The sequence below is a fragment of the Falco cherrug genome, chromosome 6 (assembly GCF_023634085.1).
Source record: "Falco cherrug isolate bFalChe1 chromosome 6, bFalChe1.pri, whole genome shotgun sequence".
In the NCBI taxonomy this organism is placed as follows: Eukaryota; Metazoa; Chordata; class Aves; order Falconiformes; family Falconidae; genus Falco; species Falco cherrug.
Window position 1 is genome coordinate 90,541,389 of NC_073702.1, and position 14,836 is coordinate 90,556,224.

A 14,836-nucleotide genomic window follows, 5' to 3' on the forward strand; every position below is an offset into this window, starting at 1 on the left:
GCAGTAACAGCCCAGGCTGTCAGGAGAGGATACCTGGTTTTGTTTGTTATGCAAACTAAAAGGTACCACGGCATGGGACAGAGGCAGAGCCTCTCCACAGATGGGATACGCACAGCAGCCCATGGGAAAATCCAGTTGGGGTCTGTCCCATGCTACTTGCAAGCCAGATTCCCAGCACCTGAAGGGATGTAAGATTTACTTGCTATCTGTATTCCTATTTTTATTCAATTGTACTAAACCAACTATTTTATTATGCCACTTGTTGGAATTTTCTTAATCAAGATCTGGAACAAGCCCCGCATCATCGTCCCCTTTTGCCCTCCCAGCTACACAGAACAGGATCTTAATGTCCTAGAACACAAGGTGCACAGTCAGGACAGGAGAGGGCTGAGCTCATGGGCCACTGCTGAGGGTAAGCCTGCAGCACGAAATCAATCCTCAAAACACAGATGTGGGAAAGAGATGCTGACAGTCAGACTTTTTTAGCTCCATAGTCTGTAATATTTAATTTTAGAAATATCGTTTTAACTCAGTTAATAAATTTAAAAACACCTCTGAGCAGTACAGTCATTTCGTGCAACTGTTTGAGTTGGAAAACCAAGATATCTTTGTTTTGTTTCTGTAATAGTTTGCAAAATGTTTTCCTTATTGGAATAAAAAGGATGTTCTGAATATATATTTTTCCAGAAACATCTGCGGTGTGTGAAGGTCTTTGACAAAACAAACCATAACTACTCAGATTAGGAAATATTAAAGGTCTGGAGCATGTTGCAAAATAAAGTAAACAGAAATAAACAGGAAATAAGTGAATGAGTAGCCACAGCATATTAAGGTCAGTTCCCCTTGCTTTGGATTTAAACTGTATCCTTTCCCATTATGTATTTTTTCCAGGAATTTTTCTCTCTCTTTTTTGGCAACTGCTGCTTTTCGTTTCCTGCTTTAATTGAATTATCCCCTTCTATCCTTAAGAGAGTTTGATTATCTCTGCTCTGCAGCTGAAAGTGATGATCCCTATGCACAAGACACAAATTGTGTTTCAGAGTATGTCAAACCCTGGTTCATTTACTGTATTTTTAATTACTTTGATTTAATTCAGCCTGACTTTTGGCTTGGTTCAGGATCATTTGCAGAAGATCCATGGGATAATGGAATTTGAAAGCTAACATAACAGTTTGTTGAGACAAGGCAGTCCACCTGTCTCAGAATCAGCATGCTCTGTTCAAAACCCTCCTAGTAGTTCCATTTCTGGGTAAAAAAGAATGGGGTTTTTCAAGTGCCTTTTAACACCCATTCCTTAAAAAATTCCTCATTTCAGTCAGCAACTATGAACCTTTGCAGATTTTGACTGCATGCACACAGTCCTGGGACCCGACACAAAAAGAGAAATCTACTGAAAGATCACACTTGTTTCTGTTATTTGGTTCTCAGCATTCATTAATCTAAGAGACCTCACTGTGGCCTTTCAATATTCAAAAGAAACATGGAGAGAGACTTTTTACCAGGGCTTGTAGTGACAGGACGCAGGGTAATGCTTTTAAACCGAAAGAGGGTAGACTTAGATTGGACATGAAGAAGAAATTCTTTATGATGATGAAGCTGGTGAGGTGCTGGCACAGGTTGCCCAGAGAAGCTGTAGATGCCCCATCACTGGACGTGTTCAAGGTCAGGTTGAACAGGGCTTGGAGCAATCTGGTGTAGTGGAAGAAGTCCCTGCCCACTGCAGGACTAGATGATCTTCAAAGCTCCCTTGCAGCTCCAACCATGCTGTGATTCTAACTCCATTGAACAAAGGTGAATGTTTAGTCTCCAAAACATCTTTTGAGCGTCATACAATCCCTTAATACAGTTCATGTTCTGAGCCCCCAGGATACTAGAACTCTGGTTTGCTTTAATAATGTTAAAAACTACTTCAGCTTTAAAGTGATATAACTATTTGTGGAGCAATGCTTTGAAGGGAAACAGCAGAAATAATTACAGTTTCATCCTGTTCTGGAAGAGAGCAAAGACACACACACACCCCCCCCCCCCCCGGCTTGCCATTAATGCTAAAAGAGATCATTTCTGTGCTCTCACACCACCTCTCATGCTTACACATTTATTTGTACTTTAAAAATATGAAAGTTTTGTAATACAATGCACAACTGGTCAAGATTCAACACTAGCAGATTTTAAAGGCAAGTACTTTTCCGCTGTGGAAGGAGGTGGGTGCTGTTTATGGGGCAGCATGCCTCTCTGCAACACAGTCCACTCAAGGTAATCGTTAATGAAATCCCCAGGAGCCTCAGACTAACCTCCCTGCAAATCAGTGGGGCTTTTTGCAGCCCAGAGAAATACAAGGTGCAACAAAAAGATGCTTTCTGCCCAAATGGTTCTCTACAGTAACTCATGCAACTCAAGTCTTCAAGTGACTGATAGTGACACAAACCAGTGCCCCATTTGCTGCCAGGAGCCCCAGTGGGAACACGCTGTGCTTCCTGGGGTGCTGGCCTGGGCTCACAATGACCAAATTCAGCCTGGGACTGCAACACAGCTCTTCCTTGCTGGGAGCCTTCCCCATGGATTATTTTAATCATTATTTCACCTGACCTCTCCACAGTGTCAGGTTCCGAAAGGAAGTGTTGGAAGACAACATGGAAGGTTATTCCTTCAGCAGTTGTTTTCCAGAGACATGCAGTTTCCTCAGATCATGAACAGTGGCCAAGCTTCATGGCTGGTCTTGCCAGCAGAGCTGCCAGCTCTGACCAAACTCACACACTGCAGTTAATCAGACATCTGTGTGTGTGGCCTGCCTGCAGCTTTGTCTGTGCTACCCCTGTGCACAGGCTTGAGATCAGGCCAGTACTTTGGCACACCTTGATCTCTTTCAGTCTCCCAGCTGAGAGCAGCTGGGGAGATTTTCAGTGCTTTTCTGTGATTCACACCAACAAACCATCTAGCTTGAAGATATCAGTACCTTGCACTAGTTACAGCCTAGATTTTGCTACTATTAGTCCTGGTACTCTTTTATTTAGTGTGTGAGAGTGAGTGAGTGAGTGTGTGTTTGAGTGAGTGTGAGTGTGTGTGTCTCTCTCTCTCTCAATAATCCAAAAGGTTTTGTACATGTCTGGGGTGAACCTGATATACCAGTTTCTGCTGCTGTTAACACAAATGCTGTGCATTGTTCAGCTTTACAATGTGTAATTTTTATCACTGATCTTGCATTTTTTGTAGTGGTTGCTCTTAATTTTTAAAGCTTTTGACTAAAATGTGAATGACAAAGTTGTGACAGGTTCGCATGGAGACAGCCACTGAGAACTGTCAGACTCGGCAGGAACAACAAGACCTACTCACAAGTAAATTTGTATTTGTAAAACAAGGTGTGTTCATCTTCAGTTACATACATCTCTCTGTATCTTCAGAAGTTTTGAGATGGAAGTTCTTACCTACTCCCAGCAAGGAAAATGAGAGTCAGAATTGCTCCAAAAGGTTTCTTGGTTTGTATCTCATTAGCCTTAAAAAAAAAATATCTCATTTTTGGACATTTTCAATGCTGTGGGCAGAATAGGCACATTCTGTTTACAAGCGCTATTGGCTGAGCAGGACAGAGACAACCAAGAATGCAGAGTAGGTGTAAAGTAAGTAACATGTTCTCCTTTTTTCCTACAGAAGTCCTCTCTGAGTTCGCTCGCTGATAGCCGTCTGTTTTAAACCTGAAGTAATAAATGCCTCTGAGATGCTTTTTCTACAACTCCATTGTTGCAACAAGCAGTGTCCTGGCAGCTAGAGGATTCACCTTCCAGCTGCTGATGTCCCCACTTGTGCCAAGACAGCTTTAACATTCATCCAACCTATCTTTGAATTGTTTCAGCTCCCCAACCCAAGGCAGAACTAATCTAATTACAAAAATAAACAACAAACCAAAACAGAAACAAACAAAATACCCACTCTCTGACAGAGAGCTGGCATAGCTCTGTGAAAGGTTAGACAAGGGCCAGAGGGAGAACAAAGGGCAGCAGGAGTGCAAGAGCAGCTGCAGTAGAGCCAAAACGCTGCAGCCAGATGCTAGACTGGCTTAGGCAAGGGACACCCTTAGCTTCTCCTCAGGCTGAGCTCTGCTTACAAGGAATTGTGTCCCCGGGGTACGGCTGCATTCCCAGGAACAACAGTTCAGTAAAGCTAGGTATCAGTTCTCCTGCAGTAACCTTAATTAATACGTATAAAAAGGAAGAAATACCAGTTACAGACAGGATTCTGCACCCTTAAGGAATTTCACGTCAATAACTGAAACGTAAACATGTTTCTCTGTCACTCTTGGTATGTGCAGCAGATGGAGAAGAAATGACAGTGATAAAGGATAGGAAAAGCTAACATTTTACCCTATTGAATTTGAGGTCTCCCACTTACTTTCTCCCTAAAAGTATATTCAGTACAGGCACAGGTCAAGAAATGTCAAGTCTGGAAGCAGAGAGCTTCAATGGACAACAAGAAGTGGCATATTCCTGCCCCTCTTGGGCCTTTTGGTGTTCACATGGAGGGGGGGGGGGGGGGGGCGGAGGACAGTGGTGCTTCCAGTGCCCATGAAACACTGGGCACCACCACACCACAACTCCACATTATTGCTAGCCCTGGCCTGAGGCGTCCAAAGGAAGCACTTGTATCACTGCTCTTGTTATCTGGCAAAGCACAACATTCAGCTTCACATTTAATTTAAAGCACAAACATGACCTTTGAATGGCACCAGAAACAAACCTTCCTGCTGTCATAGGAAACCCCATCTCCCCTTATCTTAGGGCAGGTGCTCCTCCCTATTGTTGAGATTAAATAAACCCCAACAGAACAAATCAGAAAGAGAGAGAGAGGAAGGGAGGAAGAAAGAACTTAATCTCTGTCAAATTCCTGAGCCACTGTTGTTCTCAGTTTGCTGGCCACCCTCGCCTCTGACACAGTGAAATGGGTGCTGCTGGCAAAAGGAGCATGGAAGGTCTTGAATACAATTTGAGAGACAATGAGATGGAGATTGTAACAGCAGAAGATTTTGTGCAAGAACACAAGAGAATGGCTTGTAATTGGCATGCAGGCAGAGCTAGGAGTTCACAGAATAGCACATATACATTTATATATACAAAAGTAAAACAAAAGTTATGTATATAACCTACTATATAAATTATACAGACACATAAAACTTACTATATAACTTTGGTTAGTCATCTATAAAAAATCAAAGAAGTTTCATAACTGTAATTGACTTGGGCCAGTTTAAATGCGGTGCTTTAATGGTCTGGCACTTTAGTTCTTTAAGTGTTTCACAATAAAGCTTATCCTATGCATAACATCTTTCATTTCAGAAACTGCAAACCAGCTTAGATCAAGCAGCAAATCATGCTCAGGCACCCTGAAGATTAATTATAGTACGTCTCATTTCTAATCCAAATCTCATGTCTCAAATATTGTATTAGCACCTGGGGTTTTTTGGGGAAAGTTTTCTGTTGTAACATTGTCTACCACTGGTGCAAGATGATACATAAAAATTAAAAAATGACAGATTTTTCTACAGGATAAAGTGAAATATCTGTAACTATTCTTTTCCTTGTTATAAATTTGATAATTGTTAACAGTAGCCACGTAAGACTTTCATTTTATATTTACGTTATATTTGGTGATGATCTCCACCTTTCTGGTGTGTTGCCACATTTGCTACCAGCACACCTAGTCCTTGCATTAGGCAATAGTCTCCCCTGGTCAGAGAAATCTGAGCTATTGCAAATCTAGATTAGCATTCCTCCCCTCCCTCCACACCTTTTTCTCACCTTCTAGGCTTCCCTACTGTAGGTATTTAAAAAGCTTTGAACACAGCCTTATCTTCTTGCTTAATTCTTACCACCCACTTCTCTGATGCGTTTCTGTGCTCCCTGACTACTAACTCATTCACAGAGAAAACCAGATTACATTATATTACAGTATACATTACAGAGAAAATGCCATTGCACAACAGGCCTGTTCCTAATAATCCTTTCTCATAATTCTCCATGAGACTGAGAGGGGTTTGCCACGCTAATAGCAGTTCTACTGTCTATTCTTCCAGACTCTTAGAGTCACTTTTCTTTAGTGCCTGTAAATTGTCCAGACTTCACATTAGATAATGACACAGCAATACTCTGTGCCAGAGAAAAGGTCAAAGTGTGTTTTCAAGAATAAGTGATTCTACAAAAAGATAAAACAAAAGCTAACAAGATACTAAATGCCTAATGCTGTGCATTCATTTGCATGATTTTACCAGCTCTTTTTATTCACACTAAGCCATCAGAACCAGAACAACTGCAGAGAAATCAAGTGCAGTAAAGTAAGGAGCACAATTCATCTAAATACATGCAGCCTTCACCAGCTGTGAGCACCGATGTTGGTATAACCAGTTCACTGGATGTGATAATGCAAACTATGAAGGAGGAAGCAGCACATCTATAATTTCATGTTTTCAATCTTTATAACTATTTATAGTATGAATGAAGCTTCATTTGTAGGTTGCATCTATAATTCTGGCAGCTGAAGAAAATACTACATTGGCTACGGTAACAGACATAAAATGTCAAAGGTATTTCCTCGTGCCTTTTTAGTACAGGTTTGCTAGTGTATTCTATGCATTAGCCTCAACCGCTTATTTCCTGCACTTGGGCAAGTATCATTGTCACTAATCACAAAAACCGGGCTGCATAGGTCTCATAGGGCTTTGTGTCTCAACTAGGACAGCCGCAAGGCTACTTACTTGGATATTCTGCCTATGGCACACACTGCCTTCACCACTGCTTCATACCCTGTCGTGGCTGGAAGCAAGGTACAGTTTTAAAGCAGCCACCACAGTGTTTGAGGAGGCTGCACACGTACTGCATCTTTTAGCTCTTTCACTCCTGCTCAGCAACTGCATCACAACAGTATCATTGACAGAACAACAACAAAACAATTTGTCAGAGAGTACTGGCTAAGTACTAGTAATTCTTATTAAAATCCTATTGTGGAAAGGGGAAAACATGCTTTCCAACATGTGCAGACATAGTTTAAATAGAATTTGTGTCTGCACACTTGAAATGGGTCTTGTAGCTTTGTCTTTCTGATCTCTTTGGGACTTTTGCAAACAGCAACTTGATTCGACTCCAGTTACGTGATATAAAACCCCCATTCCATTTGTTTTGCTATGTAAACAAGAAAAGCAGACCACTAATCTTAACTTTTTGGACAGATATACGAGAGTCTTATAAACTCATCTACATGCTCTAATTACTGTACAGTTTTATATTATCTTAAGGAGTAGCTGAGACTTGTCTGCTGCGTCATGGCAAAGTATGACCTTATCTGATCCAACCATATTGAAGCAACTCCTTAAGGGGGGGGTGGGGGGGGGAAGACAGTGGCAAGCTTAATTAAATGTAGACTTTTTTTACCCAAGACATAAAAATATTTCCCATCCCACCCTTTTCCTACTTTCTTTATGCTGAACACAAGCTTAATCCTCATTCTTAATTAGTTGCTTTTGTTTTATTCAGCAAGACCAAGGAGGAGCGCAGTGGAATTACTTACAGAAATAAAGTTATTAAAATTTGTATTTCAATGAAAGGCTTAAGAACAAAGCAAGACGGGGATCTCACAGGTTGAGGCAAAGCAGAAAGCAGAAGATGCGCCTCAACCCAAAGAGCAATCTTACTGATGCAATCATGGAAACATTAATTGTTTAGAGAAAAGAATCATACAGCTAAACAAAATTTCTTCCCTTTGGAAAGCCTTATCAATTACAGAGTGAAACACATAATCTCTGATCTTGACAAACTCAAGTTACTTTTTGTCGTGGTTTAACCCCGGCTGGCAATCAAGCACCACGGAGCCGCTTGCTCACTCCCCTCCATCCAGAGGGATGGGAAGGAAGATCGGAAAGGAATGTAAAACTGAAAGGTTGAGATAAGAACAAATTAATAGATAAAGCAAAAGCTGTGCACAAAAGCAAAGCAAAGCAAGGAATTCATTCACCACTTCCCATGGGCAGGCAGGTGTTCGGCCATCCCCAGGAAAGCAGGTCTCCAGCACCAGTAATGGTGACTCAGGAAGACAAACACCATAACCCCAAACGTCCCCCCCCCTCTTCCTTCCTCTTCCCCCAGTTTATATACTCAGCATGATGTCATATGGTATGGAATACCTCTTTGGCTAGTTTGGGTGACCTGGCTGTGTCCCCTCCTAATTTCCTGTGCCCCCCCAGCCCTCTCACTGGCAGGGCCCAAGGAACTGAAAAATCCTTGATTTAGTATAAACATCACCCAGCAACAACTAAAAACATCAACATTGTTCTCACATCATAGCCAAGACACAGCACTGTACTAATTACTAAGAAGAAAATTAACTCGATCCCAGCTGAAACCAGGACACCTTTAAAGAAAAAACTAGTCCCTGAAAGTTGCCATGAGAAATTACTATGTTTAGAATTGGCCGTTTCCCTTATTGCAGCATAGTAATTCCTATTAATGTACTACCCAAATGAATAAATCTATACTACTTTAAGATACCCGAAGAATTAAGGAATGGTTCATTTCACAGAATTTCAGCTTTTAGCCGAAATCAACCACATAAGTTTACAAGGAGAAAAGGAGAATTCTCTACGCATTTCTATTGAGCTGATTATATTAGCTTCTCTTATCTTAGTGAGGTAGGGAGATGTGCACCTTTAATAAAATGAACACATAAGTATTTCTTGAATTCATTTAGAGCCTAAACTGCAGGTTTTAGCTATAATGAATTATTGTATGAAATGCAATAGTTTTGACTGGATACAGGCATTTTTTTGCAATAGATTAGGGCTGAAAGAGAGCAAGTGTTATACTTCCAGTTTTTAACAAAAATTTAATGGTACAATTTTATAGCATGACTGTCACCATACCAAAGACCCATATTGGAAAAATATAACACACCAAAGCATGCTTGAAAATGTTCAATTCTATTCCAGCTTTATAACAAATTACTTGAACTAATAAATCTTTAAAATGGGCAAGAGAAAAACAAGGAGGCAATCATTTTTCTGAATAGTGTTTTCCCTAAGGTTTCTTCTTCCTCTTTCTTCAGCTTACTGTTGATTACACCTGTAGAAGTGATGGCTCCTAATGTTTATTTAATTACTAAGGGTTTGTAACTAGAGCAGTTCACATCTGCCTTTAACAAGATCCTCACTTTGCAACAAGCACTTTTCATCAGGCCTCCCTCCCCCTTACCCACAGGAATGGGATTCCTCTTATCCTTTTGGCTTCAAAATAAACTGCTTTTGGCTATCATTTCTTTTAACTGCATACCTCCACCTACTCGTTTTCCCTGTTACGCAGGGTACTCTGATCTTGCAGTACTCACCTAAAGACCTCAGCAATTCACAAGTATTACATACTTTCCTGGTATAGAACATGTGATATTAACATTCATTTTCCCTACAACATCCAGGGCTGCGTTGCCAATTACTTATTAACATGGCTGCATTTGCAGGGGATGAATAAATGGAAAATAGCCCTCTATTTAAATGACAGATGGAAGGACAGCATAGAGCAGCATGCTTGTAACAGTGCTCTCAATGCAAGACAGAACAAGCAGTTTCTCCACATACTCAAACCACAGCTTCTTTGGCAGCTGACAAGTTGTGTAAAGAAGCAGCAAGTTACTTACCAAACTATTTATGCAAGCTTATTATTAAAGGACTGGTTATACTATCACAAATCCATAGCTCTGCTACAAAACAAAGCACAAGGCCCCTCAAAAACAGGGAGGAAAAGAGTCTAGCTTTATTTGCCAATACTTTGTTGCTTGAATTCCAGTGGGATACCCTTTTCGTTACAAAAACAGGTCTCAGGAAAGCCACAAGGTCATAGTCACAAACACAACACTACCTTTCAAAACAGCAAAGCTCCCTGGGGTCTTCACCCAATGGTCTCAGATACCCTGAAAGAGGCAAGTGTCATGCTTAAGCTTTGTCTGCTGCTTCAAAATGCCAGCATGGGCACTCCCACATCAGTTTGCCTCAGTGCCACTGCTGTGAAGACATGTTTTTAGCTGTACCATGAACGGCAGCCCTTTTGCTCATGCAACTGGCCACACACGCAACCAGATCTGTGCAAAGAGGCGCAGCCTGGCTGACAGGAGGGGGGCTCCCTGGGAGCCCCGGCCCAAGCATGTGAGGAGCAGAGGCTGCCAGCTCCTGCCACCCCACATTTCAGCGGGCAACAGAGGCCATGGCCTACTGCCAGGGCTGGGACACCTGCACAGGGAGAGCCTCAACAAAATGCACACGGGGATAGATGGCCACCATCAAATCCACGGAGACCAAAGCCTTTCCAGAAAGGCATGCTGCCTGCCCCTGCGTGCTGAAGCCACCATGCCCCTGAGGCCACAGGCTCACAGCCAGGCCGGTACCTCAGGGAAAGGGGGCTGCCTGCCCCCGAGGGACCCTCACACTCCCGGGTTGGGCACTGAGGACCAGGCCTGAGGTGTGGTGGTATCAGCGGGTAGGAAGATGGTGGAATAAACCTGTCACCTCAGCACAGCCCCCGCGCGGCGCCCACCCTCCGTTCACACCGGCCTCACAACTGCCGCCATCCCGCCGCCTTACCGGCCTGAGGGAAACGGCGCCCCGCCCCCCCGGGGCCACGGCCCCGCTCGCCCAGACGCCAGGCTCTCGAGGAACAGGCGTGCTCTGCCCCCGCCCTTCCTCCTCGCTCCTTGTTGGCTGCAATAGAAAGGCGGGGACGAAGCCCGCGTGAGTGACGCGTCGGCGAGGGGCCGTGACGTGGGTCAGGTCCCCCCTCACCCTGGGTTCGGCCGGGGGCAGCCGGAACCGGTTGGCGGCCGCGCCGCCCCCGTCCCTGTCAGGTGGCCCCGGCAGCGGCAGGACGGGCAGGGACCCGGGCAGCGCCGCTCGCAGCCCGCACAAGGCGCTGGGACAGCCGGAGCGGCGCTCGGCCGGGTCGGTGCGCGCCGCGGCCGGGACAGCGCGGCCGGGCCGGCTGCTCTGCGCCCCTGAGGGGACCCGCGGCCTGAGGCGGCCGTTCGCGCCGCGCTGTGAGGTGCGGTGCTGCTCTCCCCGCGGGACATACCGGGGGCGGGTCGGTACTCTATGGGCTGCAATGCGGGGAGCTGCTGCAGCCCGGCCCTGGGGAGGTGAGGAGGGCGGAGCTGTCCCCGCCGGGGCCGGGCGGCTGAAGGCGGCGGCGCCCCCCTCCCTCAGCGATGCCTTGCGTCCGGCTCGGCGCCGCGCCCCGCCCACCCTCGCCCGGCCGCGGCTTTCGAGGAAAAGACGTTCTCTTCGCCTGCCCTTCTTGCCCTCTCCTTATTGGCTGCGGCAGAGAGGCGGGGCCGAAGCCCGGGTGAGTGACGTGTCGGTGAGGGGCGGTTACATGACGCCACCTCCTCCGCGCCGCGCCGCCCCGCCCCACCCCTCCCGGTTCGGCCGGGGGCAGCTGGAACCGGTTGGCGGCCGCGGCGCCCCCGTCCCCCGGCGCTGTCAGGCGGCCCCGGCGGCGGCAGGACGGGCAGGGACCCGGGCGGCGCCGCCCGCAGCCACGCACAAGGCGCTGGGACAGCCGGAGCGGTGCTCAGCCAGGTCAGTGCACGCCGCGGCCGGGGCAGCGCGGCCGGGCCGGCTGCTGCGCGCCCCTGAGGGGACCCGCGGCCTGAGGCGGCCGGTTCGCGCCGCGCCGTGAGGGGGGCGCGGGCGGCGGCGCCCCGCGGGGGCGGTCCCGGGGGCGCCGGTGGGTGAGTTGCGAGCTGAGGGGGGCGATGGCGCCGGGCCCTGAGGGGGGGCGGGGGGAGCGTGCGCCGGGAGCCGCACCGGGGCGGCTGCGGGCCTCTAGGCGGGGAGCGGGGTCTGCTGCCGGCGGGGCTGGGGCGCCGCGGCAGGCAGCGGGCACGCCGGGCTCCTCGTAGCCAGGCCCGGGCCGCCCCCCGGTCAGCGTGGCGGGCCGCCGGCCGCGGGCGCTGCTGATTTACGCCCCCCCCGAACGCCCTGGCCCGGGGCCGTCCCGGCGGCCGCATTATGTAAGGGCCCGGGGGCAGGCGCACCGCCTCCGCCCGGCAGCCGGCCGCACTGCGGGTTTGCGGCGGGCTGCGCTCGGTGAGCGCCCGGCGGGCCCGGGGCGCCGCTCCCTGCCGCTGCCGCGGGAAGGCGCAGACACCGCTGCCGCCTTGTCTTTGAGTGGGTTTTGTCTCATAGGGACCAATAAGGCAGCTCGAAATCAACTTTGTTACGCGCTTCCTAACCAGGCTGCTGTAGTAGGTACAGGTTCATCTTCGTATTTTTTCTTTTTTCCATTTTCCTTTTCACTCAGTGACTTGTTTTGCAGGGTGTTAGCGTTCCAGTTCATTAAAGCATGCGCTTTTAGATGGAGAGTAACTTTCAAAATGTTTTGAATGAGAATTAAATAGTGGAATCATTTTTTGTCATAAAAGGTATTTTTCCTTCCAGATTTTTATATGCATTTCTCTTCTAGTGCTGTTGCCTGTAAAATAACTATAGAAAATATTAAAACAATCAGAGGAATGCTGTTTATCTTAAATAGAAGCTACCAGCCAAATCTCTTAGTAAAGCTGGTTGCTTCTCAATAAAATGGATACAGGCTTTGAAAACCCTTTTTAAAAAGTTGCTCGTTGTTGTATGGAAACCTGTGGGGGAGCATTATGAGTGTTATTTATTCACATCATTTCTAAGTGAGGAATATTACTGTGATCATGAAGAACTGCCTGGTTAAGAACTTGTGAGCAGCAGGTTAATAACAAACAATGCTTCAGCAACGAGAAACCAAACAAAAGCTGTTCTTGTCTAGTTGCAAACATGCCCCAGCCATTTCCTATCTTTTTCAAGAACTTAGCAAACTTTTCTGTCTTATTTATATCCCAGCAGCTTTGCAATGTGTGTGGGTATTTAGGAAATGCTGAAAACCATTAAAATCTTGTTATTTAAAACAGAGTAGATGCATTATAAGTGAACATAGTGTGTCAGATAAGGGATCTTGAGTCAGATTACCAGGGCTGGCTTAGCCCTGCAAATGGGTAGTTAAACTGATATTGGAAATAGCATCTTAAAAATATTTTTCTCTGTTGCTGTATACTAATATCTTGCTGTTTCAGAAACAGTACTCTGTCTTTGGTGCTTTCTAAATATTGGCATAACCCTATTGGTAAAATTCCCGCCTTTGAATCAGCAGCATGTTGAAATCTTGTATGCAAGTTTGTTTTCTGTCCAGTGTTAATACTGCAATGCAGTATGAGAGAGCTGCTGACTTTGTGGCTGTCCTTTCTCATGCAGTCAGGGTGCAGGGGGAAAGGAGGGAGCAGGAAGAACCTTCTGGTTGTTTGGGTGAAGATGAAGGAGTTGATGCTGTAGTGCTGTTTATAAAAATTCTCCTCTAGTTTTTGGAGTGAATGTCCTGACAAGTGTATCCTCTGACATTGTTCTAAATTCCAGGTGTTGGCAGTTATTGTAACTATTGTTATTTAATTTTATTACATACCTAATTTGTATACCTAATAGACTATAATATTCTGATACATTGTTAGGACCAACCACAAGCAACAACATCTGTTCTTCATGCTGTAAGTTTGATTGGGTTGGAATAGGTGTCATTTACATATTAAAGATATAGCCTGAAGTAGCACAAGTTGGTATTTTTATACTCAGGAGTCTAATGTGAGTAAAAATGACAAAACTGTGTCTTAAAACAGTTTTGTGTGGTTAGCCTCATACCTCGTCTTTGTTCAGCACAGCACCAGATCTGACACGTGGTGGATTTTCTATCGCTGCATATAGCACAGCTTTCAGGAAGGTAAAATGTAAGTACAGCACCTTCTCCTGCAGTGCATGGTCATGTTCAAACGCAGCTATCCTGAGGGAGGTTGCAGGCAGCGTTGGTGCCCTGCGTCGATCCCGCTCTTGCCAGCTTGTGCTCTCAGCTGTTGAGTGACTTGGCTGGGACTGTGGCACCTTTCCCCTGCTTCAGGCTGGAGTTGGACCTCTCCTTGGTGTTCATAGGTCTCATGAGTCTGTACTTTTACCTGCAGAATGTCTGCTTGAAATCAGAAAAATAAAAGCAAAAATACTGCAGCCTTGATCTTTACATGCAAAAAAAGTGGAGTGATATTTTGAAATAATTGAGCATATGTTTACTTTTGCAGTACCAGCAGTCTGTGCTGTGGTCTGTGATGAAATGTGTGCTAATGGTATGAAAGAGCCTGTTTGTGCACACATGGTCTGTATTTTTCTGCAGATAACTGAGCACATTCAGTAATGTAGTGGTTAAAAATATTCTTATGTTAAGAACCAGCTGTTTGAAAGTATTACAGTGCATTCCAGGAATATCATGGCACCTAGGTACCTAGCCGCTGCATTTTAATTGTCTGTTTAATTACATTTGAAAAATTCCATTAACTACCTATAAAAAATAATTTACCTGGATATCTTAAAAAAAAAATAAAAATCACCCATTAGAAAGATACTTGCGTAAGCTGTTTTTGACCCTCATTGAAAAGTTATCCAGTCATCCTTAAACATAGTGTTACTCAAGAGAGAGTTTTTGGTTGATAACTTTTACATCAGAAACTTATACTGGTAGTTTATTAGATAGGGTTTTGGGCCAAGGTATGTTTCCATTGAAGTGCTTTTTTATTATCAGCATGGTGCCAGATGCTGATTAACTTCACTGGACTAAGTCCACGCAGAGGGTGACAGTCTCATGTGATCTGGGTCATCTAGTTTCTTGGAGCTTAAATGAAGTTCTTTGAGTTCACACTCCATTAAATGCATCCTAGAGAGGATAGGATTTGCAAAACTTTGGATCCCTCTCATGTACTG

The 14,836-nt window shown here is 45.4% G+C and overlaps 2 protein-coding genes across 12 annotated transcripts in view; one reads left to right on the forward strand and one right to left on the reverse strand.

The window, feature by feature from the left end:
* The window catches only part of CHGB (chromogranin B), a 112,065-nt gene extending 100,877 nt beyond the window's left edge, over window positions 1–11,188 (reverse strand). For 4 of the 7 annotated variants that reach the window (XM_055713207.1, XM_055713216.1, XM_055713203.1 and 1 more), the window contains exons 1-2: window positions 10,604–10,803; window positions 9,885–9,936 (exon numbers count right to left, since the gene is read on the reverse strand). The gene's annotated coding sequence lies outside the window, so the exon portion shown is untranslated. Of the gene's footprint in view, window positions 1–9,884; window positions 9,937–10,603; window positions 10,804–11,087 lie in introns of those variants that run through there. The other 3 variants (XM_055713213.1, XM_055713208.1, XM_055713205.1) reach the window with 2 other exon arrangements.
* Window positions 10,939–14,836, forward strand: part of GPCPD1 (glycerophosphocholine phosphodiesterase 1) — a 46,624-nt gene continuing 42,726 nt past the window's right edge. For 3 of the 5 annotated variants that reach the window (XR_008732697.1, XR_008732698.1, XM_055713221.1), the window contains exon 1: window positions 11,416–11,593. The gene's annotated coding sequence lies outside the window, so the exon portion shown is untranslated. Of the gene's footprint in view, window positions 10,958–11,415; window positions 11,594–14,836 lie in introns of those variants that run through there. The other 2 variants (XM_055713220.1, XM_055713218.1) reach the window with 2 other exon arrangements.